The 26,197-nt window shown below is 38.3% G+C and overlaps 1 protein-coding gene and 1 long non-coding RNA gene across 3 annotated transcripts in view; one reads left to right on the forward strand and one right to left on the reverse strand.

The window, feature by feature from the left end:
* samd10b (sterile alpha motif domain containing 10b) overlaps positions 1–26,197 on the forward strand; it is a 71,841-nt gene that overhangs the window by 21,024 nt on the left and 24,620 nt on the right. The window lies entirely within an intron of this gene.
* LOC145552253 (uncharacterized) lies at positions 469–2,433 on the reverse strand. The gene is made up of 2 exons (XR_014088232.1): positions 2,144–2,433; positions 469–836 (listed from the first exon to the last, which is right to left on the reverse strand). It is a non-coding gene; the product is annotated as an uncharacterized LOC145552253 (long non-coding RNA).

The raw sequence follows: 26,197 nt of genomic DNA on the forward strand, positions 1-26,197 counted from the left end.
TAAATTACAAACTGGTAGACCATAAGATAAAACAAGATCAAGTTGTGACCATGCTCATGGGTAGCACCAGTCACAGACTGCACAAAATTAAAAGAATCTGTAACATTAATAAATGACTGAGCCATAGGTGAAGTAGGACGACAGACATGAATATTAAAATCACCAACAATGAGAACTCGGTCATACCTTGGCATGATATCAGCCAGGAAATCAGAAAAGTCATTTATAAAGTTTTTGTTGTACTTAGGTGGCCGATAGACCACCGCACACAGCACAGTGTGAGAGCTGCCGAGTTCAAATAGGCTGATCTCAAAGCTACTAAACGAGGCCAGAGGCAACTGTTTACAAGTAAAACTGCTTATAACAGTCACTATTCCTCCACCGACCCTGACGTCCTTGGAGCATTAAAATTAACCACGTGTCCATGATTCTGTTAATAAAACATCCAATCAATAAGAGGAAAAGAAATCCCTAATGACGAAAGTTTTATTTGTCAGCAACCTGGCATTTACCAAACCGATCCTGGCAGAAATCGGCGGGTCTACACCATCAGGTGGCGTCCGGTGCTCCCGGCAAAGAGGCCGCAAGTTGCTAGGATTCACCCTGCGTCTACAGGGCCGAGGAGCGCAGGGACCTGTGGTAGTGCCTGTGGTCATCGGGGCCCTCGGGGCAGTCACCCCCAAACTGGAGCAGTGGCTAAAACAGATCCCAGGAACAGCATCAGACATCTCAGTCCGGAAATGTCAGGTTCTAGGCACAGCCAAGATACTGTGCAGAACCCTCAAGCTCCCAGGCCTCTGGTAGAGGCCTCGAGCTCAGAGGATGAAAGAGTCCACCTGCAGAAGGGTGAGAAGGGAATTTATATAAATATGAATAAATATATATACACATTGTCTGAGTATCTCCAAGTAGGTTTGATTTTAACTAGCGTTTCACCTAGCGGTAAACTACATTATTTTTTTCTTATGTGCACAACTATCAAACATTTCCCAAATACGATGTGACCCCAACACTGAAACTGTGAGTTTGTGTAACAGTATATGTTGAGTAACTGAGGGAAATAACATAAACATACAATATTTAGGGCTCTCTAACAAGCACCATGATGTGCAGAAGTGCTCACATCCCATAACTATTTCTAGCATTTGCAATGCTGCAGCCACAAATTCCAAGATATTTTACAACAAAGATGATTACTTCAGATCAATACAAAGTGCTGCATAACTGTAAAGTGTAAGGAAAATAATTTGCAAACTTTCTACCTTTCTGATAACTTTTTAAAACTTAGAAATCTGACTTGTTATCAAATTTCGGCCTCGTCAGAGAACTTGGGAACATGAAATTTAACAAGGCAAGTGATATCAGATCTGAACCTGTCCAAACAATATCAGATGATGCATAGGGTGCTCACAGAAAGGAACATTTTAAGTCTGCTTTTAAAGCAGGTGTTTCTGTTTTTTAATAGAATTCCTTTAACTCAAGAATTAAAGCCAGTTGTAGGAGTTTAAGATTAATGGTGTTTTTTTTTCCTCATTTCTGCCTTTGCAATGATTCTGCTTAAACATCTCTTTCTGTCAATATTTCTGTCTTTGTTCTGTAGCCTATACTTGGTATCATAAAACATTAGGCAATATCAAGATCGAATAATGGTAATATTAGCCTAAATGCAGCCAGTGGCATGTGGGCTATAACTAGCATGTTGTCTTACATTGACTTCCTCCATTCAGTGTGCTAAACATGGTTAATAAATAAACAAAATAGCTAAAAAGCTTATTTTAGGAAAAAGCCTACTTTTAATGTGGGCAATAGTTACATTAGAAATGTTTGTGCTCTGCCTTTTGATTTTTACTTTTGCAAAAGTAAAAATCTGAAGTTCATTTCCTGGCACTTGGTTACCAGCAAACACTCATCTCTTAACAGACTAATAACAAATATTGTTATTAGTCTGTTAATAACAATAACAATATTTGTTAACAATATTTGTTATTAACAGACTAATAATAACAAATTATGAGTCTGTTTTACACAAAAATCTCGATTTAGACTTCGTGGCAGTTCGTTAAATACCCCGCTTATCTCTTAAAACCAAATTAACAAGTTATATAGTTTATAAAACACAAACTTTTTTCGAAGTAATGCTTACCTGATTAGATATAAGACATTTAACGTTGGCAAATTTTGCAAAAGTTAAAATCTGAAGTTCACTTCGTGGCACTTGGTTACCAGTGGCGGAGCCAGAGGGGGGGCCAGGGGGGCCAGTGCCCCCCCTGTCATCTGATTGGCCCCCCCAGTGGCCCCCCCAGATGATTGACATGTAACAGCACCAGGTTATTCCTGTACATTATTTGGAATCATTCTAAGTCAACCTAATATCTAAAGAAGAAAAACAATAATAAATATATCAAAAGAAAATGTATAAAACTTTATATAAGTCCATGTGATAACATAAGTAAATAGATTTAGATCAGGCGCGATACCAGCCTCCTTTGTACTCATAAAAACAAGCTGAAATTCTTGTCCTGGGTGTTTCAGTTGTGCTGCGCTGTGGTGCAACTCAAAGGCTAAAGCACTTCATACCTGGTGGTTGTAAAACACCAATAAGTTATTTATTGATCCTCCGCAAAAAAAAGAAAAAACCGAAGAGGGGCCGACGATGTTCGTAGTTTGGAGGAGAGGTGGCGCTAGAGTTTTTTCGTTGTCCGTCAAAGAAAAAAAAAATTTTATTTCCAATTTGTAGTCATCAAACGAAACATTTATTATTTCTCTGTTAGAACGTTTTTGAAATCAGGTAACAATTCACGAAATGACGTGATTAGAAGACGGCAGAACTCTGATCGTTTCCTGATCCCGCACTGACTTCCCTCAGCGGGAGAAAAACTCCGCAGAAGCGGATCAGCTGAGCTAGAAGCTCCAAAGTCTCTGGTCCGTTAAAGCGTCCAGATCAGAGATGATTCTCTGACTGATATTGTTCTTAGTATGATTAATAATGAGCTCCACGATGTTCTTTGTGCGTAAAGTTGAAACTGTCTGCGCACCAAGTGGTCAGCTGACCACAGTCTGGACAGAAACCAGCGGACTGCTCTCTGTTCTTATCAAGACGAGGCTGAGGAGGGAATCTGACATATTAACTAGTTTTTACTGGTTTTGTTTTTAAAACACCATTAACTAAGCAGTGTAACTATATATTGTATATTTGGCGTTTGTCATCTCATGTGTGATTAGTTGGAGCGTAACGGTGGAGCATTTACGCGCATTTATTGCCCAGCGCTCTGCGCTTGTTTCTGCCTAACGGATCTGCACTTTAAATTCTTTCCTCTCTCAACAGTCAGCTGTTATTCCTCTACTTAAACTACAATAAGTAGATCACATTCTCTTTAGGTTTTCTCTGTGTGCTGCAAACTCATTAAATGTAAACTCATTAGAAGCCCGAACCACCATCAGGCAAATAATTCTGGTCCGACCCGAAATATTGTTACCTGTCAAATTACCTGTCCAAACAGAGCTTCCTAACCAAGGTGTCCATAACTCTTCAACACGCTGTCAGCTCTCGGTCAGAAAGACGCATTTAGTTCAGTGTCCATGAGATGATATTCAGAAAGGATCTTTTATTTGATTGATTTTAGTTTCCTCTGCGATGAACTCTGCATAAAGTCTATCATGTCTCCATGTGCGCCAGTCAAAGGTGTTAATTATAACATGTCAAATGACAGAGGGGCTTAAAAATAACCAAATATTCAGTTTGGTTATTTTTTTAAATTATAGATAGATAGATAGATAGATGTACACACACATTTTAAATGTTGCCCCCCCAGAGGTAGTCCTGGCCCCCCCTTGGTCCCCCCAACTTTAAAAGTCTAGCTCCGCCACTGGTCTTTACACTTATATGTTAAGTATAATTTGCATGATAAGTGGCTGATTTACAATTATATGTCAACCAAAATTTACATGATGATTATTATTAATTGAATTGAACATGATTGTATATAATTACAAAAGGTGAAGTGAAACATATTTAAGTGTGATTTATTTGGATAGAGGAAGTCTTTTATTTTGAAGAATGCTTAACAGGATCTGGTTCTGTCTTTTGTCACTGTCTTGCTTCTGTTGATTTTAGTTGCTAGGTAACAAACAGCTGTTGCCGTTATCAGCATGGGCCGTTTTCTCCTCAATAAAAACTGAACAGAAATGTTCAGTAAAAGACATCCGAGCCCTGTCTTGATTGAAGAAGCTTTCTCTCCGTAACATAGGGACTTATAATATATATATATATATAATATATATATATATATATATATATATATATATATATATATATATATATATATATAGTGAAGATTCCTGCACACCTCAACATCCCGGAATAGCACAGTCTGACCCAAACTCTTGCCCGAGTTGTTCTTGAAATCTGCCTTTGAAATACAATCATGAAGCCCTTTTATACCCAAGACTCCTGAATGACGCAAGACAAGAACTTCTAAGTTTTGGACCTCAATAAAATGATGTATAAGTGCAGGGCTGGATCCTGTTGTTTCTTATGTTTCGTAAAATAGTCACAGCATTAAATTGTCTGCGAAAATGTATACAAATAAATATAATAAGTCACAGACTGTTCCTAGCACTGTGCAATTATTAATACATTATAATCCTAATAAATTTCCGTAATTGTAATTAAAAATTATAGTGGAAAAAGGCTTCAGAACATTTATACCACAGCAGGTATGGAAAACCACAAAAGCAAAATTAAATCATATACAAATCCTTTAATCTCTTCATGTAAAATAAAATTATAATGTTTTATTTAATATTTATGCCAGCTTGAGTCATGCAGAGCTGAGCTGATCATTTCCATAGCAACGATCAGAAGCAAGGCGCTGCACCAGAAGTCCAGTGAGCTCACTGATGAGGTCATAGGTGACATTATGTACATCACAGTAGATCAAAGAAGTTCTAATGCTTGAATGCTGGAATCTCTAAGCATCAGTCAGGATCCAGACATTTCTACATTTCTTGGAGTTTCACAATTGTGTAAAGCAACAATGTTCAGTTTTGCGACAGCGCTTGTTCCCCTGATATTCCCGGTTGGTTGGGGCATCGGATATGCCGTGACGACTGGGATGAAGAAAGTGTGCGATCGTTTTTTCCAGGTAAGGATGGCAACGAAGAAAACGATCAGAATGAAGAGGACGATCTGTTTTGGAATGGATTTCCATCCAATTCCAAAGAACGAACCGACCCGGCTGGGGAGGTTTGTTCGCTGGATGTTGGGACCTCGGACTCCATCTCGTCCTCTGAACGAGACAGTACAGAGGACGATGGTACTGTCTCTGGACAAACCGACCCGGCTGGGAGGTTTGTTCAGAAACGATGGTACAACGTGAGGGTGAGACTGCAGTCGCAGAAAAATCTAACCCGGCTGGGGAAGATTGGTCTGCGGCTGATCTCGCAGCCAAAGCTGTGGCTGAAGTGACAGCCAAAGCTTTGGTTTCGCTGGTCCCATCCTTACAGGATAGTAGTCCTCTGAAGGCCACTTTCTCAGGGTCCTTTGAAATACAACGTTTCCCGGACGGGGATCGTTGTATTTCAGAACACAACAGAGTTGCTTGTTTGTCCGAAAAACCAGCTCTAAATGTAAATGTCTCTGTCGCTGTCGAGGTTTCCTGTTCCCCTGACGTTAATGCAGTGGATGGCGTTGGCTCAGATCTGCCAGATGTAGGGACGACATCTGCAGGACCAGGACAAGAGGAGGAGAACTTCAAGTTCTCCAATGAGCTCCAGAACAGCTGGGTGAACGCTGCCTTCCAGAGCGTCCTAAACTTGAGCGTCACCAAGCGGTGTCTCGCTCAGGAAAGGGTTTTTCTGGAGGCATCGTCCATCCCCTGCTGTGGGAGTCTCCTCCTCTCAGCTGTCCGCCAGCCCGGCAAGCATTTTAGTCAGGAAGACCTTTCCCCAGTTCTGATGGAGCTGAGGGAGAAGAAGCTGCCATCAGGCGGGGGAAAGGATTTCGACACAAAAAGTTTGCTGGAGTCTGTGCTGGTCTGGCTGGATTCGTTTGGTGGCGACACAGATAGAGAGTTGTATGACAACGACTCCTGCTCTAACTGTGGAGCCACTTCCCTCAGGCTCCTGAATGACGGCGCCCTCATTTCACTTCCACCAGTATTATTTTCAACCAGTATTTCTATACTGCTTGAATACTGGTTGGATTTGGCGTGCAAACGCCGTTGTTCAGGCTGCGGGTCACCCTGGCAGAAGAAACACTGTCTGACCGATAACAAGGTCCTGGTGTTTTTTCTGCATAGGTTTACCAGGGAATACCGAACAAAAGCCACTCAGACCATCGATGTGCCTGCAGAATGTGGTACGGAGACGTACCACCTGTCCTCCGTCATCTGTGGGGATCCAAGCAGACAGACATTTACTGTTACTTAATGAAGGGAGAACGAACCGTGAAGGCAGACAACGAGCATGTCTTCATTGCAGACAGCGACTGCAGTGAAGACATGATCAACAACGGTTTCATTTACATTTACGAAAAGAAGTGATCAGACACCAGAGGTTAGTTTCTCCAGCCCTCCTCTGGAAGAAGACAAAGGGCCCTTTGGAAAGGAGCTACAAATATTAACATCGGAAGAAGAAAAGAATCCTAGAAGATCTAATTAGTAATCATTTTGAGCTGGAGAAATCTGACTGGGACCAAACATGTGTCTGATTTAAATTTATGGGACAAAATGTAAAAAGATTTGACAGGTTTCTCTCCGGGCACTCCGGCTTCCTGCCACAGTCTGAAATCTCCACTGAAATGATCCAGTAGGCCAGGGGTCACCAACTCCAGTCCTCAAGGGCTACCTACCATCCTGCAACCTTTAGATTCACCTCTGCTCCAAAATGTCTGAATTTCCTCACCAGCATTCATTCATCTCTGCAATAGGCTGGAAATGAGCAGCTTATTTGATCCAGGTGTGTTTGAGCAGAGACACATGTAAAAGTTGCAGGACGATAGATAGATAGATAGATAGATAGATAGATAGATAGATAGATAGATAGATGTACACACACATTTTAAATGTTGCCCCCCCAGAGGTAGTCTTGGCCCCCCCAACTTTAAAAGTCTAGCTCCGCCACTGTTGGTTACCAGTAAACACACTCATCTCTTAGCAACAGATTAGCAACAAAAATTGTTATTGTTCAAAAAACATAGGATTTCTTCTGCTCTCTCTCAGACGTTTACTTTATTGAACTTTGTGGAACTTGGTTACCAGAAAACACGATCATCTCTTAGCAACAGATTAACAGCGCAGCAACAAAAATTCTTATTGATAAGAAAATATGTTTCTTCCGCTCTTTTGAAATACCACTTATTTTACACTAACACTAACATCTCTTAGCAACAGATTAGCAACAAAAATTGTTATTGTTCAAAAAACATAAAATTTGTTCTGCTCTTTTGAAATGGAGTGGAGCGGCAAAGTGAGAAGGATGGAAAAAAGAGAGCAAGGAAAAGCCAAAAACTTTACACATATTTTGTTCGTCGTCTTGGAGATGAAGCGTATGGAGAGCCATTTCAGCCAAAATTAAATAAATAAATAAATGGGTAAAATAAATAAAAAATGAGTAAAATAAATCAAAAAATGAAGAAAATGAGTGAAATAAATAAATAATTTGTTAAATAAATAATTTAGTTTTTTCATTAACCCAATTTTTCATTTATTTATTTTTCATATAATCAATTTCTCAATTTTCCTTTTTTCATTATCTATTTTTCATTTACCCACTTTTCATTAATCTATTTTTCATTTAACCATTTTTTAATTTAGCTTTTTCATTAACCCAATTTTTCATTTCTTTATTTTTCATATTATCAATTTCCCAATTTCTCTTTTTCATTTATCTATTTTTTATTTATCCCTTTATCCCTTTACCCATTTTTCATTAATTTATTTTTCAATTAACCACTTTTCAATTTCCCTTTTTTATTAACCCAATTTTTTCATTTATTTATTTTTCAGATTATCAATTTCTCTATTTCTCTTTTTCATTTATCTATTTTTCATTAATCTATTTTTCATTTGTCCATTTTTCATTGATCCCTTTATCTATTTACCCATTTTTCATTAATCTATTTTTTAATTTAACCATTTTTCAATTTCCTTTTTCCATTAACCTGATTTTCTATTTCCCAGTTTCATTAATCAATTTCTCATATATCCCTTTTTTATTTACTCATTTTTCTTTTACCTATTTTTCATTTAACATTTGTTTGAAAAATAGTTACTTTTCCAATTTCCCTTATTTATTTAGTATTTCCTTATTTTCTTATTTATCACATTCTATTTCCCCGCAAAACTTGGAAAAAATAAATGCAAATGAGGAGAGGCACGTCATCAGGCTACAACTTCCCCAATTGGTTGGTTAGCGTCACACCCATACTTTGCTTCAAGAAAGATGGCGACCTACTAACGGGTTATCAATAAGCTGAAGCTCGTTAACTTCATTAGAAAATAGTGTTATTACTCCTGACTTTAGTTCTCGTGTGGCCGCTCAGACAGAACGTGTTTCAGTTGGCGGCTCTCATGGACTCAGAGCTTCACCGTCGGGAGTTTTTATAGTTTGAACGAAGCGGCCGCTGAAGTTGGCTTACGATTGAGGGTTCGGGACACCTTCGTAGCTACCAGCTGTGATCCAACTATAAGGAGCAACTTTACTGTACATCGTAAGTGAACTGCAATATCCAGAGGCAGCTCTACGGAGCATCGAGCTGAAAGAATGAGAGTGGAGAGCCTTGGAGATCTGCGTCGGAGGCCATCTTTCAGACATGCACCGCTGCTGTCCGTCCAGGATTCTCCGGTTGCCCAGACGTTACACGGTAAGCTACTAACGTTGATGTTTGTTTTCCAACTACAGTCATATTTAATCAATAGGGCTCAATTACGATCGCGGGAGGTTTTGAGTTGATCTCGGCAGTAGGTGACAAACTGAACGCCTCCAGGATGTTGAGACCAGCACGTCCTCTGATCCAATACATCTTATTAAGGATACAATCAACAAAACGTGTTCAAATTAATGGCCCAACAGGTGATTAAAGACAGTAAAAAGGTAGGAGTGGTTTCGAGTCGATCGCCTTGTTTTACCTTTGTAAACAGACAACCTGAATACAGTGACCTTTAGTGAGGATACAGAATGGAGAATGGATAAAAGCTGAACTCCTGCTACAATCTTTGCCTCTCTTGGTTACATCCCTGAGGTGTGCCAAGTGTGGCCCACATGCATATGCACTGTTGAAAATGAGAAGCTGACATTCACAAATGACATTGAAATAAATTCTAGTCCAACTTCTGGTTTGTTGCGATTCCTCTGGATCATGTCGGAGGAAAAATATCCCAACTTCACAAGATGTGGCTTTAACCCAACTCCTGTCAGTCTGAAGTTTCTCATATTTAGGTCATCAAACCAAAGTTCAGATCTACCATAACTGGTACCATCGCCACCAGGTCAAAAGTACAGCTTTTTGGTGCAGTACATTCATTAATGTTTCCATCATGTATGTTTTCAGATGCAGACCATCCTGCAGGCCTCTGGTCTCAGTGTTTCCCTTCAGACTCCCAGTGGGCTCACAGCTTCAGGATGACCAGAGACCTTCACCTTTCTGGAGCAGGAACACTCGGCCAAATGCACTGGTGACACATTCATTTAAAAAAATGTGGCTGTTCTTATACCATTGATGTGCATGAACCGTCTGTATTTTATCGTTTTGAATAAACAAAATGTTTTATTATGAAATCTGTGTTCCTTCTAATCTGTGAAGTTCTAATTTAATCAAATCTCATGTTTTCACGTCCCAGAGACAATAAAATGATTGTTTGTTTGTGGCTTAAAATAAACGAAACAATCTTAATAGAACAAAGCTACAAAAATAGAATACAGATTGAAAGTTTTGGACCCGTTTTATTTTTTGGTTTCATTACACTGAAGATTCTTCAACATGAAGCTAAACAGTGAGTGGAGTACCTTGTATGTACGACAACGTAGAAATGAACAAACATGACATATTGGGTTCTTAATAGCAACCCTAACAGTTATTTTACACAGCTTGGTTTATTGAATAATGATTGTGTTCATTTACGGACGCCTTCAATTGGAAATCTGCAATCTGAAGTGTCAGTGAAATAGTTTAACCAGTCAGTCCTCAGGTCGTCTGCCCTGCATGTTTCAGGCCTCAGTAAATGTCTGATGGATGAGCTAATGCTATCGTTGTATCAGGGGCTCTGGAACAAACACTTTAAAATGTTAATGTCCTGTGTAACAGAGTGATATAGACACATGTTTTCATCTCACTGTGTCATTTTCACTTTATAGCTGAAGTTCATCACATTTCTGGATGTTCTGTGTTTCAGTTAAATTGAAGTTAGCAGGTTTTTAATCAGGGCCACAACACCCTGTGTGTGTTGGATTTAAGAAAAGAGGCTGCTCTGTTTGAGCACCAGCATTCATTTTTCCTCTGATGTTTGGGTTAACTCTTCTCTGTGGAGGTCGGCCGTCTCTCTCCTTCTTCCTGAAGGAGACCCATCAGGAGTTCAGGTGCTGCTCACAGTGCAGACGGTTCTCCTCACTGTTCGCCGTGTCAGCCCTGGTCCCTCTCAGCCAGAATCTCCAGTCATTCTGTTCCTTCACCCTTAAATAAACATAACAGAATATGTTCTGGGTGTTATGATTCATTTGTTAATTGAAACAATGTTTAATATCAAGATTAATTTATTTCCTTAACAGTTCCTTCTCCTGTTCCCTCAGAAGGGCAGAGTTTAAGAGTGACTAATTACATTTACTGAAATATAGTCGAGTAACTTTTTGAAACTCAAATGAACTTTTAGGAATACTCTTACTATGCTGAACTTTTTACTTTTACTCAAGTCATTTTATTATGAAGCATCACTATTATTTAAACTAATTTTTCATTTTGTCTTTAAAATACCAAAATTTCCACTGAACTTAATATTTTGGGCCCTCTAATTGTGTAATTTTTTTTAGATATGAAATAATTGATAACTAGATCAATTACTCAGTACTGATCAACTTTTTACCAAATGCTTCTTAGTTTAATTTCTTATTCAGCTACAATTTACTTTGAGTAAAAACATGTTGAAGTGCTACTGTTATTCCTAGAGTATAAATTGTGGGTCCTCTGTCCATCTCTAAGGAACAGTAACCAAATGTTGAGGCACATGTTGACCAAAAACAGGCAAACTAAGGTAGGCAAGTTATACATACACAAAGAACTACTTACATTAATAGTCATATTTACTTTATATGCATGTGGGCCACACTTGGCACACCTCAGGGATGTAACCAAGAGAGGCAAAGATTGTAGCAGGAGTTCAGCTTTTATCCATTCTCCATTCTGTATCCTCACTAAAGGTCACTGTATTCAGGCTACATAGTTTTTGAGCCAAGACAGCGGTATGGCGTTTATAGTTAAGGTTTACATTGGAGCCGCGTGGGAGAGCGGCGCGCGTGATCCGCACCGAGTTGCAAAGATCCAGAGATGCACGAGGCGCTGTGACACGCTGCGCATGCGGCGGCGTCAGCTCGTGCCTCTGCGTGTCCGCTTAAACGCGCACAATGAACCGAGCTCCGTGCTCATGATAAATTAAAACAAATTCAATAATTTCCATTGGCATGATTTATCACTTCTCTTTTTATTTCTCTTTCTTTCTACAAAAAACTGTATGATAAAAGCTTTCAGGTTGGTGCTTTGGTCTCAGCTAAACCTTTTTTTGAAGGAAAAATTTATTTACAAAGACTTCAAAATTCATTTTATTTGTCGTTTTGTTTATTTATTTTGGATATTTGAAATGCCTTCCAGTTGCAGTGTTAAATGTTCATTATAATTTAAAGTTTACTGATCTTTCAGATTGTGTTCTTGCATTATAATTTTGCCATTAACATTTATTACTTAAAAATGGTCTAAAAACAACAATAATATTGTTTATCAAAAATCAAAATTTGTTATTGTGACAGGTCTACACACATATGATATATAGTGTAGTTAGTTTGTTGCCATGGATGGCATAGTTACTTTGAAAGAGTAATTTGATCACTCAATGAAAAATTCATCCATCATCTAGAAAATGTGCATCTCTTTTCCCTCCATTGTTTACGTTTGTGTCGCTGGTGTTACATATGTAACTTATCTCCCCAAGGAAAAAGAAGAAAGCAACAATATGTGTTTTCTAAAAAATAATCACCAATACGTAACTTGGATACGTAATTTTAATCTGATTATTGGATTGTAAATAGTAAAACGTTAGATTACTCGTTACAAGGGGTCAGATTAGAGTAACACGTTGATGACACCATTGTTTGGCATTTTTGCTCAAGCTATTTACGGATCTTTCAAGTTTCCGATGTGTGTCCCCCCAATGATAAACTTGCTCCTACGCCCTTGGGTAAGAGTAACAGTGATAACATTACCAGATTGTTTTTGTCTTCTTCCATTTAATCATCCCAGTTTGTGACTGAGACCAGTAAATGGTGCAATGTTTTACCTCATCTCTCTTTCTCTGATTAGCTTAATTTTCCATGAAAAAAGCCCTTTGTTGTTGCCTCCAGAATGGGGAATATGAAGCTAGCTGACGTACTATGCCAAACACCTTACCTTGCACAATCCTGTACCTGTTTCAGCACCTAAGTGTTCATAGTCTCCATGAGACTCTACATCATGTGCAGCAGGTTTTGCCTCGTGTGGACACACAATGTGCCAGCCTCTGTCATCCTCTGCTCTGTTATTGAGGCTAACCTAAACATTTCACACATTTAATTGAGTGCAAAATATGAAGATTTATGATGTGATTTATGCTGATTTGCTTAAAGCAGTTTTGGAAACCTGAGTAACGTCAGACAGCAAATGAAATTTATGATTCAATAACTGAAGTTTATTCTTTGTAAACAATATAATAAAGATTAATGACCATGAAAATTAGAGGGAGTTGCTGGGAGAAACCCAGAAAATAAATGAAAAGTGGAACGTTAAATCACATTCAGATAAATTTGTAGTATCGGGGAAAAGAAAAAGAAAAAAAAAAACATGTGCCAGGTGTTTTGATGGGTATCAGAGGCAGGTCTTAAAATGTGATGGATCTTTTTCTCTGGCTATGGGAAATTATTCACCAACACGTTTGAAACCTGAAGTGTTCATCCAGACAACCCTGGAAAAATGCAAAATAAAAAAAACATAAATAAAGAACAGAAATATCTGTTTTCCAAATATTACTTTTTAGTGACTTCAAATGAAAGGTTTATGGTTAAATACATGGTTCATTTTGCCTAATGAATCCATTTAGAGAAGAGCTGAGCCTATGAAATCCTGGATTTAATTGCATTGCTTGCTAAAATTATATGCAGAGTGGAGATAGAGCAGAGCAATTTCATACCTTGATTGTTTATGCCAGTGGCACTGCTGATACACTCCCTCTCACCTGTATCAGCAGCGTTGCCTGAGCCTGCCTGTGTGGCCCCCATCACACACTCCCCCCTTCACTTCTTTTTTTTCTGGTTTCTTTCTTTTTTTTCCTTACCCTCCTTTAAAGGAAAAAAAAATGAGACGCAGTTGTCTTGATCACTTCAGACCACTGCAGCCTTCAAATCTCTGTTATTTATATAAATTTCCAAATTAATTCCCTACTTTCAGTTTTTTGTGTTTTCTTTGCATCTCCCTCACAGATGACCCATTTACCTTCTCTCTGCAATGTGCTTTTGCTCTCTTTGTTTCCTTCTCAGCTTCTGTTGAGCATTAACTTTATCTTTTTCTCCCTTTAGTTTAGTATCCCTGCCATAAGCCTATTTCCACATTTTTTTTCCAGATTTAAAAAAAAAATCTTTTTATTGTTGTCTTCCTGATTTTATTTTAGAAATGGGGATAATTTTTCAGATAAGCCCCACAATAGTTATTCGGTTTATGGAAATGTCTCTGTGTTTATACTAATATATGAGCCACAGAATGTTGACTTACTTTAGTAACGCTTCACTGCTTAGACATTTCTTTCCTAATTTATTACAAAGATCTATGAGCGCCGAGACACATTAGCCAACACAGTGGACTACTCGCGTGACTCCCATGGTTTAGGGACACTCAATAATTTATTGACCGCTGAACCTTTCCTCATCATTTTCTCTCATCAGGCTATGGGGTGAGGGTGCTGCATTGATTTATAGACTAGATGCAACTTTTAAATACAAGTGTGGTTAACTGTTATCTTTATGGATCAGTTGGCATCTATAACCGGATTTACAAGTGACAGTGGAAGGGATTTCCTTATGGAAAGCAGGAAAAAAAGATGCAGATATCTCCTGAATAGTTTTCTGAATGCATCACTGAAAGAACAATCCACAGTGTCTCGTGAAAGTATTCATGCTTGATTTTCTTTTTACATTTTGTCATATTAAATCACAAAGTAATGCATAGTTGTGAAGGACACATGGTTTTGAAATGTTTTTAGAAAATAAATCTGCATTGGTCATGAAACACAATCCACAAGTTATTTTGTCATTTTACTGTCATTTTTAAAGAACCAGGATTTGATTTCATTTTTTTAGGTTTTAGATGAAAGAAAAACATAAATATTTTCTAGAAAAGAGGAGGTATTCATTTTCTTGATGTTCTTTTATTTGATTAGGACATTGCATCAACATTCTTGGTAATGTAAATATGCCCAAATTGGCACAATAGCTAAATTATGTTATTAATTCAAAATCATGTTAAAAAAGCACATATTTTTCACATAGTGAAAAAAGGGCAAAGCAAAAAAAATGCATTTTTTCATTTTAACTATGTTAGAAACATTAGTTGGTTCTTTATTAATTTTAGCCAGCAATGCAGCTCCAGAGCCACAGGTTGCAGATCCCACAACGACTTTACAAAAAGAAATGTAGGAAGAGGAAATACATGTTGGTCCAAACCATGCAGGAGAGCATGTAGACATGTGAATGAAGGAGCTCTGCTCAGATGAGAGAACTAGTTTTTCACCAACATGCTAAGTGCTATGTGTCACAAAAAAAAACAACTTATGGCTGCAAACCTAAACTCTGTATCTCTACAGTGAAACACGGAGGTGGTGGAATCATACTGTGGGCATGATTTTCTTCAAAACAAGGACACATCAATATTCAGGTCTTGATGTTGAATTGCATTTTGTTTTTACAGTGAAAACCTTTTCACTATGCTTTGAAATAGTTCACGGCTCTGTGTTCATCATAAAAAATTCTAACAAAATATATGAACTTTTTTAGTTTTATCGTGGCAAAAAATGTGGACAAGTTCAAAGGGCTTAAATACTTATGTGTGAACTGGAAAAGAAAAACTTGCAGCTGCCTGTGTGAAGTCTTGTTGAATCCTTTTCTTTTTTCATAAAAAGCTAATGATAAAATCTGTTTCACGATGCGGAACACTATAAAGCTCATTAGTAGACCATCTGGTGTGTTTGCTCGTCGCACCGAGTGGTCGGCTTAAATTGCTCTTGAAATGAAAAGAAGACTCTGTGCTGGGTTAGGGTGGACAGGGACTACTTTAGACCTTTAGGAAACCAAATTATCCTGTCACGTTTACTGTGTTGCCCTTCAAGAGAACAGCATTGGACAACAACCTTAAAATGCCAGTCTGGTTTAGAAGTTTGGACAGGAGCGTTCTGTGTCAGAAAAACCGAACAAATTGTGACATTTTAGATTAAAGCATGTTGCAACATTGAAGGTCTGAGGAATTTATTATTATGATTTGACAGCTGAATCAACTGGTATTCAACACAACATAATGGGAAACATTTCTATCTAAAACTTTTGAAGCGGTGAACTTTCCTTCTGGAAATGAATCTGAAATCATTCAAATTGTAGAACTGGATTTATTTATCTTTCTCAAAAGATCAACAAATATGAAGAATGCGCTTCCAAAGACCAATATTGTGGTTCTGGAAGCCATAGTCTGAATAATATGCAATATTTAGTCTAACAGATGATCTACTTCCCCGTTAAATGTATTTAGAAACAACTTCAAATGAATGAATAATGTGATCATTTTTACTGCAGTTTTACAATTTGACACTATAAATGGCAGCAGCCTGGGGTCCTTGTCCAGCCTTCTCTGTCACACTCCTCGTCCTTTTAGTTATTGCTCCAATTATCGATATGTGCACGTTTGTAAATATCACAAAACAGAAAATTGCAAACTGACCTTGAAATCCTCTCATTTTTTGTTTTATTGCCCTCGATGGAAAGACATATTTGCTGCTTGTTCAGGCATTAACACTTCACTCATATTGTGACATTTTTAATATGCGAGACTAACCTGTGAAAGAGATATCCCCAGCTCATTGTCATTTCATCAGAGGAGCAAGAGTCGAGGAGCAAAGTGGTCGGAACGTTTTTAATCCATGTATCTCATTTTATCGCTGCTGCTTCATCTGCTTACATGAGCGATGTGCTCCCACTCTGCATGTATATGAAGTTGCTCCCTACTTACTTGACCTTTCTGTGTAATTTTCCCCTTTTCATGCTGTGCCCCATTTACTCTAATTCATCCCGATGTGACAATCAGACTAATTTGGATAAAGTTTGATGACGATTTTTATGTGAGGTGAATCATAACAGTAACATTTGTATGCGAACCAAATGATCTCCCGATTACTTCTGCAGTAAGGGCGCTGTGTTATTTAATTATTTAACACTTTATGAAAAAGATGATTCAAACATACGCACGTGTTACATGCCGTGAAAGAAACGGTACTTAACTCTTCATTAGAAAATCATTCATGCCATGATTTTTTTTTCTTTTTTTTTTTGACATCCACCATTCTGACTGCATCATTCATTATACATATAGCTGCCTAATGGAGCTTGAGTTGCTCACTGGTGTGTGAATATGAGTACAGTGTCTGTGTAAAGCTAACATAGAGCAAGTGGTGTAAAGGTGTAGCAGTGCTTAAATCATAACGCCTCTGGAAAAAAAAAAACGTATACATGGGATTGTCCTGCTTTTACTTTTGCCTCATAAACCAGAATTTGGACAGTTCTCCCATTTCCACTTTTGATCCGGAATAGTTTCCTCATTAGTATTCTTTGTAATATGCGTAGATATCGCAAAACCGATCTTGGCAAATGTATTGTTTAGCTCAATAAAATTCCCAATGAAATATTAATGAGATAATTTCTAAACAACATGTCTGAAGACCTACTAAAATATTGAGGTGTGTTGTAGGAAGGAAAATATTAAAGACTAAGAAAAATTTAAAGAGTTGTGCAAAACGCCATATGTGCAGATTAGATTGCATTTTATAGTCAATTATATTTGTTAAAGTATATTAAAAAGTTTACATTGCAGATTCATATCCAGTTAGTAAAAATCTCTTTGTAAACGCTAAAAGGAAATTTGGTTTCGCAAAAACAACGTGGTGTCCAAACATTTTGTCATATGGGCCAAAATCCTTCAGCTCAAAGTAAACAGCAAAAACAAATAAATGAAAGGCATATAAATAAAAAAATACATCTGCTTAACAATAAACAAAATTATTGGATTGAATAAAATAGTTTGTGTTTAGAAGAAAAAAGATCTTTACATTATTATAAATTCCAAAACAATGAATTTTGAACTTTTCTGTTACTAAAGAAAGGCATACAGTTTTCTGATTGTGTTTTGCATTTTCTTAGGCAAGGAAAACTTTTTCTGTTTTCAGTAACAAGAGCAGGATATATCTTTCTTTGAAAACACTTTCCATATTTAGCCTAGTTTAATGAATTATTTAAAAGCGGATCTAGAAAAATCCAAGTCTGCATCAGTTGCCTGTCCCAATAGGACCACAATTTTAACCATTCTAGTTGGGGCCCACGGTACATATTTAAAATCCGCACTGAGCGACGCATTGGGTCGCCCCGATACAGTTCGTAACTTTAGTAAGAAAGCAGGTGTCACCTTTTCCTTCAACAATGTTGTTTCCATTTATCAATTTGCTGCAATCCAGCTCTTCTGTGTATTTGAAGGACATGGATGACAAATGTTTGCGGAGCATTTAAAAAATTATTAAAAATCTATAGACATTAATTTTTAACTACTCCATTAGTTCCACTATGCCCTTGCCACGGATATAATAGCTTTTGTAGGACAAATAATTAGCAGGAGTACAATTTACCTTAGTGTTGTTCAGGTAAAATGTACCAGAGCAACACTCTTTATTCATTGCTTTAAGTCTTCCTGTCTCATCATTTATAGCTGTCCGGTAGGGACATCTGTATGCTGCCCAGATTTTTGTGACTAGACTGACTACACTCTTTCATTCAAAGGGTGGTGGCAAGATCACAGCAGATATAGAAAACAACCATTATTTTGTAAATAGAAGAAAAATGGAAAAATGTGTTTAAAAAATACAATGTAGGTAAATTCTGATATTTTCCGTACTTTCTCCAAGCAACAACAAAAAGATCAAAATAGTGCTAACATACGATTTTGAAAGAGTTCTTTTTTTCTTCCTCTTCACACCTGAACAGGCCACATAAAATACATCAATGCATTATCATCCCCTATCAAGGTGCAGTGAACACATATTTCTGTGCAGAACAGTGAGTTTCATCTGATCTGATGAGGGCAAGGGTACAGGAGCGTTTGTATCAGAGCTATGTTCGAGGTTTAAGCCTCAAAATCAGGTAACTGCTGTTAATGCAGATTGACTCATTGTTTATATCCTTCCCTGATTTTATCAAACTTTATCTCATATCCTATTACTTAGATTCATATCCTCCTCCTCTGTGTCCTTCCGCTCCCTTCCTCTTTGACATTCACTCTGGATTATTGATAGGCAAAGAGATTTAATCTGTCCTCCCGTGTCGTCATATGAGGGCTTCAGCTGTGAAGGGGAGCAGACAAAAAACACTGCGTCTGATTACTATAAATCATTGTTAACCTTTTCTTATTCTTCAATGTTCAGCATCTTTTTGGTCTGTTCATTGTATTCTGGCTTGTTCTACACCCATTTTATGGTTGTTTTCTGCATTAACTATCTGAGCTTTAAGGTTTCCTTTTAACATTCTTCCAGTACGTGTTAAAATGTCCCACCTCTGTACTATGCTTACCCTTCTTTTCAGGGATATTTTAAGTTGTGAAGAAAAAAAAACAAAACAAAAATGAAGTATTTATTCTAAATAAGAGATTTGACCACCGCTGGTGTGGAAGAGACACCATCTATGCACCTTGTCTTCTCTCTGTGACACATCAATACCTGATCAATAGTTCTGTCTGACTTTGTGAATGTGCTTGGTCTTCCAGAGTTGTTTTCCTTCGCAGCTGTGCCCACAGAGAGGAAACTGGCATTTATCATGTCAGCAGGGCTACGTTCTCCCAGGATAGCGCTTCTGTCCAATTTGTAGAATCATAAACGAAATGCCATCCCCACCTGTGTGCCGGGCAGCTCTGTGCATCCTGAGGCATGGCTGCCCTGTGATTCGATTCCTGCATTTGCTCTCCATCTGCACGGCCTTCTCTCTGTAGCTTTGCTCAGCCTCAATAGCCCGGATGCATGCCAATAGAAACTCCGCAGATGTACGACTGTGCGACTTGGCCTGTGACTCACAGTAACGCACGTACGGCAGTGCTGACCTTCATTCTTAGTGGTATGAGGGAATTTAGCTTGCATGTGTGCATGCTGTGCCACGATGAGAGTTGAATCTGTGCTTGTTTACTATCATCCCATTATTTACTTGCTTTCGTGACACTGATGGTTGGTGAAAGGTAAACCTTAGCCCCATCCTCGGCGAACGCTCCCTGTCAGAGTGGATAATGGACTGCAGTGCTTAATGTGAGCCATCACGGGGTTCTTGAGTATATTCAAAGCTCTAAACACATTCTGGTCTTCTTGCTTATTCAAGAAGAGTAATTTCAAGGTTTATTCATTGGGTTCAAACTGGGTTCTAGTGGACTAGGAGTGTTGAAAGGTCCACTTGCTTTACCAGCAGCATGCAGAAATATTAGCATGCTCAAAGCAGTAGTTGGGATACCAAGCGCAATGTGTTACACAAGCATTAAATGACTGCATTATGATGTTTCACACTCTGGAAGATTACAGGGTGACTGCACACATTTATGTATTACTTATGCTGCAAATAGAATGCTTTTTTTACTGGGCTGAATGCAAACTGTTGGAGCAAGTAAATACCAATATCAAGCAGCTGAAATGCACCATGGTGTCCTCTGCATGTTGCCCAAAATACGGTGGATAGACCAACTGCCTTGCTCTCAATGCGAGAGGGTAAAGTTAATGTGAACTACTAGGTTGATGCCAAAGTTATCAAAGAAAAAGGAATCAGGCTTCTGCAGAAGAGCCTACACAGCAAAAATAGACTACTTTAGACACTCTTTGGAGTCAAATGAGTAATGCTGGACGATGCCATGTTAATTTACTCTGGGATTTGGCTCGAAACGACCTTCCAGGGTGCCGTACCTAACATCTTAATTACCTTTACAAAAGGGAATACCTCTGAGATTTGGCTATCCTTCCTGCACAGCAGATAGGTTGTTCAGTCAAGAGGAGGTGATATGAGGTTACACTTCACTGGGCTGAGTCGCTTTGACCTTCCTACCCTCTGTACGCTCATGTAAAGCTTTCCGTGACACTTTGCCCTTGGTTTTTGGCATTTCTTGTTCCAACTGCCAGGGATTCTATGCAGTCTTTGAAAGTGTGGAAAAGTATAGAATATGGTTGAATTTCTTCCTTAGTAGACAAAGGCCAGCATGAGATTTGAATTTAAATGGTCTAATAACGTTGAGTAAAAAAAAAACGCCACATTTTCACAGTATTTGTACAAAATGTCTAAACTGAAGTCTTTAACATTATCTAATAGTTTCTATTTAAAACCAAAAATCAATAGTCATTCATATTGCTTCTAAAATTTGTCATTTAGCACATATAGTCATAAAAATCCTACTTGTTACATGAATTGTTATATTAACTTTTACATTTACTTTTACATTTTAACTTTTACATTTTAAAATGTTTATTAAATGTCTATTAAATAAGTCAGGCTATCTGCTCAGGGAGTCAGCCTGCAGTCAGCTGCTTAATAGACATGTCACTCAAACCTTTACAACCAAAGTTTTACAAAGTATTGATTTAATAAGAAAAGAGTGACACTCCTTCAGTTTGGACACCATGGCAGTGAGTGTTTTAAAAACACTTTTCTAAAATACAAGAAAAGTCTGTAGGCAGACAAGTTTGTCCTTGCTAGTGAGAGTCTGTGTAGTGGCCTTCATGTAGCCAGGGCTGTTAAACTGTAAGAATATGGTGTAGCATTTTAATGGTTTTGAACTATAACGTTTTAAAACTTTGGAATGTCTTGAAACATTCCGATAAATGTTTCATACTTAATTCGAAGACATTGCAAATATGCATTAAAGAAAATTGACTACAGCAAAAAAGTGTTTGGGTTTCTAGAAATAAATCCTTTTTCCATTATCCAAAAAAAAAAAAAAAACATCTAATAAAAGTACTGGGTTATTGACGGAGAACTCACAGATAAATGCAAATCCATTAAAAAATCATAAGATGGAAATTTCAGTGCTTTTTTTTTTGGTCTCCAGCCAAGGGATGTCCAACTCCATTCCTAAACAGGCGGTGTCTTGCAGTGTTCCAGGTTCAATGCACTTTAATCAAATAAACTAGGCTTCTGCAGAACTTGTTGATATTCTGAGGAAGTAATTCAGACATTACTTGTGGCTTGTTGGAACAGTCACATCTGAAATATGTAGGACAGCAACTCTCGAGGACTGAATTTGGACACCCCCAGTACACCTGACCCTTGTAGAATAGGATTTTAACATTGCTGCAGCCTTGGCACGACACTCACGAGGTGCACAGCAAAGATCAGGGTCAGACAGCGGGGAAGCGGGCGGTTGTCCCGTCAGACTATCATTTTCCGAAACCACACACACACACAAAAAAAAATAAATCTCATAAAAACGCTCACGGAGTCGGTGCGACCGCACCGCACAGAGCAGAAAACTCCTGGAGTCTAAATGACCTCGTCTCTTACTGCTGGAGTGTTAAGCTATACCTGTGGTTCTTAACCTGGGTCTGGTTTAAATTAAGCAAAACTATAACAAACAAAAGCGATTTTACAGACATAAACCACGCTTTCAAGAATCTGATACGTCATAATCCGATATCATAAAATTTTAAATAATGTTGATCTAAATCAGCTCAACTGCCAAAAAACTGTGAAATGTTCCTTTATCTTGCTATCAGATTGGAAGCCAACTACGTTTTTCATGATTTGTGGGACACACGGATACCACAAGTAGAAAAATGTTTTTTTTTATAGATATATATATATATACTGGAGAATTTCAATAAAAAAAACACTGCATGAAATTATTATGAAAGGAACTCTGAACGGTCCTCTTTTTCACCTCTTTTTTCATCTAAGCATGGCAATTTAATTGTACACAGTTAAAAAGAATCCTCTCTTTACTAGTATAGTTTTCTTTTTCATTAAAACATTACATTCCGACTCCCACCCTATGCTCTCCATCATCCCTCGTCCTACCGCCCCCTCTCTGGGGGGGGAGGTGATAAAAGTCACTCACAAGGGCACAGAGAGATAATACAACACTAGATAGTGACAAATAGGACAGTGGGGACTTGGCAGTTGTCCAGGCTCATCGTGCGCACGTTCTGGCGGACGAGGAAAGGTGAGAGATAACCCCCGAGTCTGATTGAAATCACAAAGACATAACGAGACTTAGCAGAACCTAAATAAACGTCAGCCCCATTTTCTTAAAGCTTGCGGTCTCGCTGCCATGCCGCTTCAAAGGGGACATTAGTTTGACTGTGTGGATATTTAATTATCTTTGGCTGATCTTAAATTCTCTTTGGTATCTTGTGCCAGAAGGTTAAGCCAACTAAGTCCATTAAAGTCTGCAGAATGAGTGCTTTGCCTTCATTTTTATGACCGCTTTAGGAGAGGGAGTCCGGCACTGTGGAGAGATTTAGATTCTAATAGACGAGAGCGGTCATAATCCAGCAATTCTTCATTTTAAAGGTTATGTCTATCAAGTGTGGAATCATTGTTTATTGGCAGCAAAGTTTTGGCTTGTAACATTAACGTCTCGTCCTCCCGAGATCTTTTTACCTTGATACAGTCAAGGTTGGTTTACAGGAATCCAGGACTAATTTACAGCTCAACTCCCTCCTTCTCCTTCTTGTCAGTCTCGCTCTCGCTTCTCTGCTTCCTCTTGTCTCTTTCTGATAGATTGGCAGGTCTTTAGGGTTTTAAGGCGCTTAGTTTTCCATGTTCCTTCCTCCTGTCTCCCGCCGTTAGGCTGACTGGCAGTAATTATATCTGAGTTGGGTCCTGGTTGATCCCGACGACCCCAAGGACGTGACGACAATAAAAAAGACTGATAAATGCAAAAAGATTACGGGAAGGGGGGGAAAAATAAGATAATGAAAAAAGGAGTACAGCGCATAAGACAGCGAGGCTGAAGCATGCAGAAAAAGGAAGTCGGGAATGATGCACATCTCTGCAGAGTAAGAAATAAATGGAGGGAGATAGGCTGGACAAGGTTACACTTCAGTGATTCCTGACAGGGATTTTTCTTTTTCATATTCCCTTTTTTCCCTCTTGTTCCTTCCTGCATCACAGGTATGGGAATTCTGTATTCATCGTTGTTCTCTCGAGCGGCCTTGTATGCTAAGAAAACGTGTTTTTGTCTTCACTCCTCTCAGCTGCAGCCAGGTGCTTCTCCTCAAACATCAGCTGTCTTCCAACAGGTTTCTGTGCTCCGCTGTTAAATTGTGAAGTAAAATCAGAAAATGCGTTTTTCCCTTGATGGATGAAGTTACATTTCTATATATATATATATATTTTTTACCAGTTCTGTTTGCAAATATAACCATCTTGCATGGTTAGAAATGTATATTCAATAGTCATTAGTTTGAAGCTTTTCTTTCCTGGGTGGAATGGTCGAAAAACATAGACCTTTGATAGTTTCCTGTGTGTTTTACAGTGGGCTGCACTGTTTTTGTAGCAAGACAATCCTGTGAATTTCTCTGTGACGTTTGCATGTGAATGTGGGGGTTCTGTCCAGTGACTCCAGTTTTCTCCTGCAGTCCAAAAACAAGAATGTTAATTAGTATGTTGTCCTTATGTAGGTGTATGTGTGTGTGTTGTCCTGTGATGGACTCGGTGTACGCTTGCCCAATGACCGCTGGAAATAGACACCAGCCTCCCTGCGATTCTGCTAGAATAATCAGAAATAGACGATCATTGGATTTTTTTTTTTACTTTCTGAGCTTATTTTAACCAGCACACCTTCTTTTTGTTTATATAAAGTCCAGAATAGTCTTAAATTTAACTCTCGTTCTTGTTGAGAGAGAAAAATGCACTGAAGAAAATGAAATTAAGTTTCCCCGCTCTTCTGAAAGCTTTCTCTTACATTGTTCTCTTATAAAGATTTTTTTTTTTTTTACATCAGAAAGAAATGAAAATGACATTTGTTACGCCTTGTTCCACTTTTAGTTCTATAATCAGCGAATCTCTCTTTGTCTCAATAACCATATTCACATGAGCTGACAAGATTTGAAAGGGAAGTTCAATTAACACAAAAGAATTGGATACCACTTTGAATACGCTGTGAGTCTGCAGTTACTTACCGACTCGTAATAAATTGAAATCATCTGCATTTTCTCAATCAGCTGCAGTGCAGTCAAAATGCCGTATATCATTGTTTTTACAACACTTATCCATTTCAATTCTGTTCAGGCTTGTAGCTCACATTTGTTTTATTCATTCCAATTTTCAGGCCTGTAATCGAGAAATCTATGCAAAAAGAAGTGTTAAAGACAGCATGCAGAAAACAGCGCAGAACTGAAATGAAAGTTGGAGAAAAGTAATACTTACTGTGAGAATATGAACTTTGGCCTCAAACAAAGACATAATGTGCCACATAGAACAGTGTTTCCAGCTCAAAAGTGAGTTCAGAAGGTACAAGAAGGTATGTGATTTCTTTTTATATTGATAGGGAGCAAATCAGGAAAAATGGTATGAGAGCAATAAAAACTTGGCAGACTTTCACCTAACAAAGGGATTTAAAATCGCTCTGTGGTTTGCTACAGTGACAAATAACTGATGAATTCTGAAACATTAAATTCTTCTAAGAAATAATGCAGTTGTTCTAATATCAACTCTGGCTCTGACCATCTTTTTTTTTTTTCTTTGATTCAAGCAGGCACCGACACTCGTGTCTATTTATATTCTTACATTTACATCATATCGTGCAACACATTTTAAGCCCAACTGCAGATTAACTGCAACTTGGTCTGCAGTTAGGTCTTTGTGTCAAAAACATGACATTTTTCCCCCAAAAAGGATCCAGGAGCTAATGTTGCCTTGTTAACTGGAAGCAAAGTAAAAATACCGATATCCATTCAGACAGAAGCTGCCATCAAATTCATCGTTGTCTGAGCCTTTTCCTGTCCTCAGTCAATGAGGGGGAAAAAAGGAAACACGCAGGACGAACTAGGTTTCTCGGCTGATCAGGAAAAGCCTTGGGATTCCCCTATGGATGGATGGAGTCTTTATAAAATCTCTGCTGACTCGCTACTAACGTTGTCACCGTGGCATGAACTGTGTTATGTCCTAATCCCTCGCTGTTGTGTTCCTTCTTTTTGAAGCCAAGTCTCCTGTGCTATATATTCCTTTGTGACAAAAAGTATTTCCAATAGTGACTGTCTTTGATGGGTGACAAGAATCTATCCTCTTAACCTTTTTATTTTTACAGAGCTGTTGAGCTTCGTACATAGAATCTTTAGTTTGTGGGGGGTTTTTTGTCAAGAACACAATCCATTCCCCGTTCATAACGACAGACAGTGGCACAGTGCAGTTCTGGACGACATGTCATTGTTCGACTGTGAGGGCGACTGTGGCTCAGTGGGAAGATTTGAAAGTTGTGTGTGTGATTTCGGCTTCCCCCTGTCACATGATGTCGATGTGCAGTCCCATTGGACAAGGCGTTTTACCCTAAGTTGTTCATGTAGGAATGAGTGTGATTAGGTGAATGTGGCTCTAGGGTGAAGTGCTGTAAGCGGTTGCTATGACTGGAAAAGCTTTTGATATAAATTCATTTAATTCACCATTTTTATACATATAAAGTAATGCCTTCTTGCTTTAGAAAGAC

The sequence above is a fragment of the Poecilia reticulata genome, chromosome 7 (genome assembly GCF_904066995.2).
Source record: "Poecilia reticulata chromosome 7, P_reticulata-male-v2, whole genome shotgun sequence".
Lineage (NCBI taxonomy): Eukaryota > Metazoa > Chordata > Actinopteri > Cyprinodontiformes > Poeciliidae > Poecilia > Poecilia reticulata.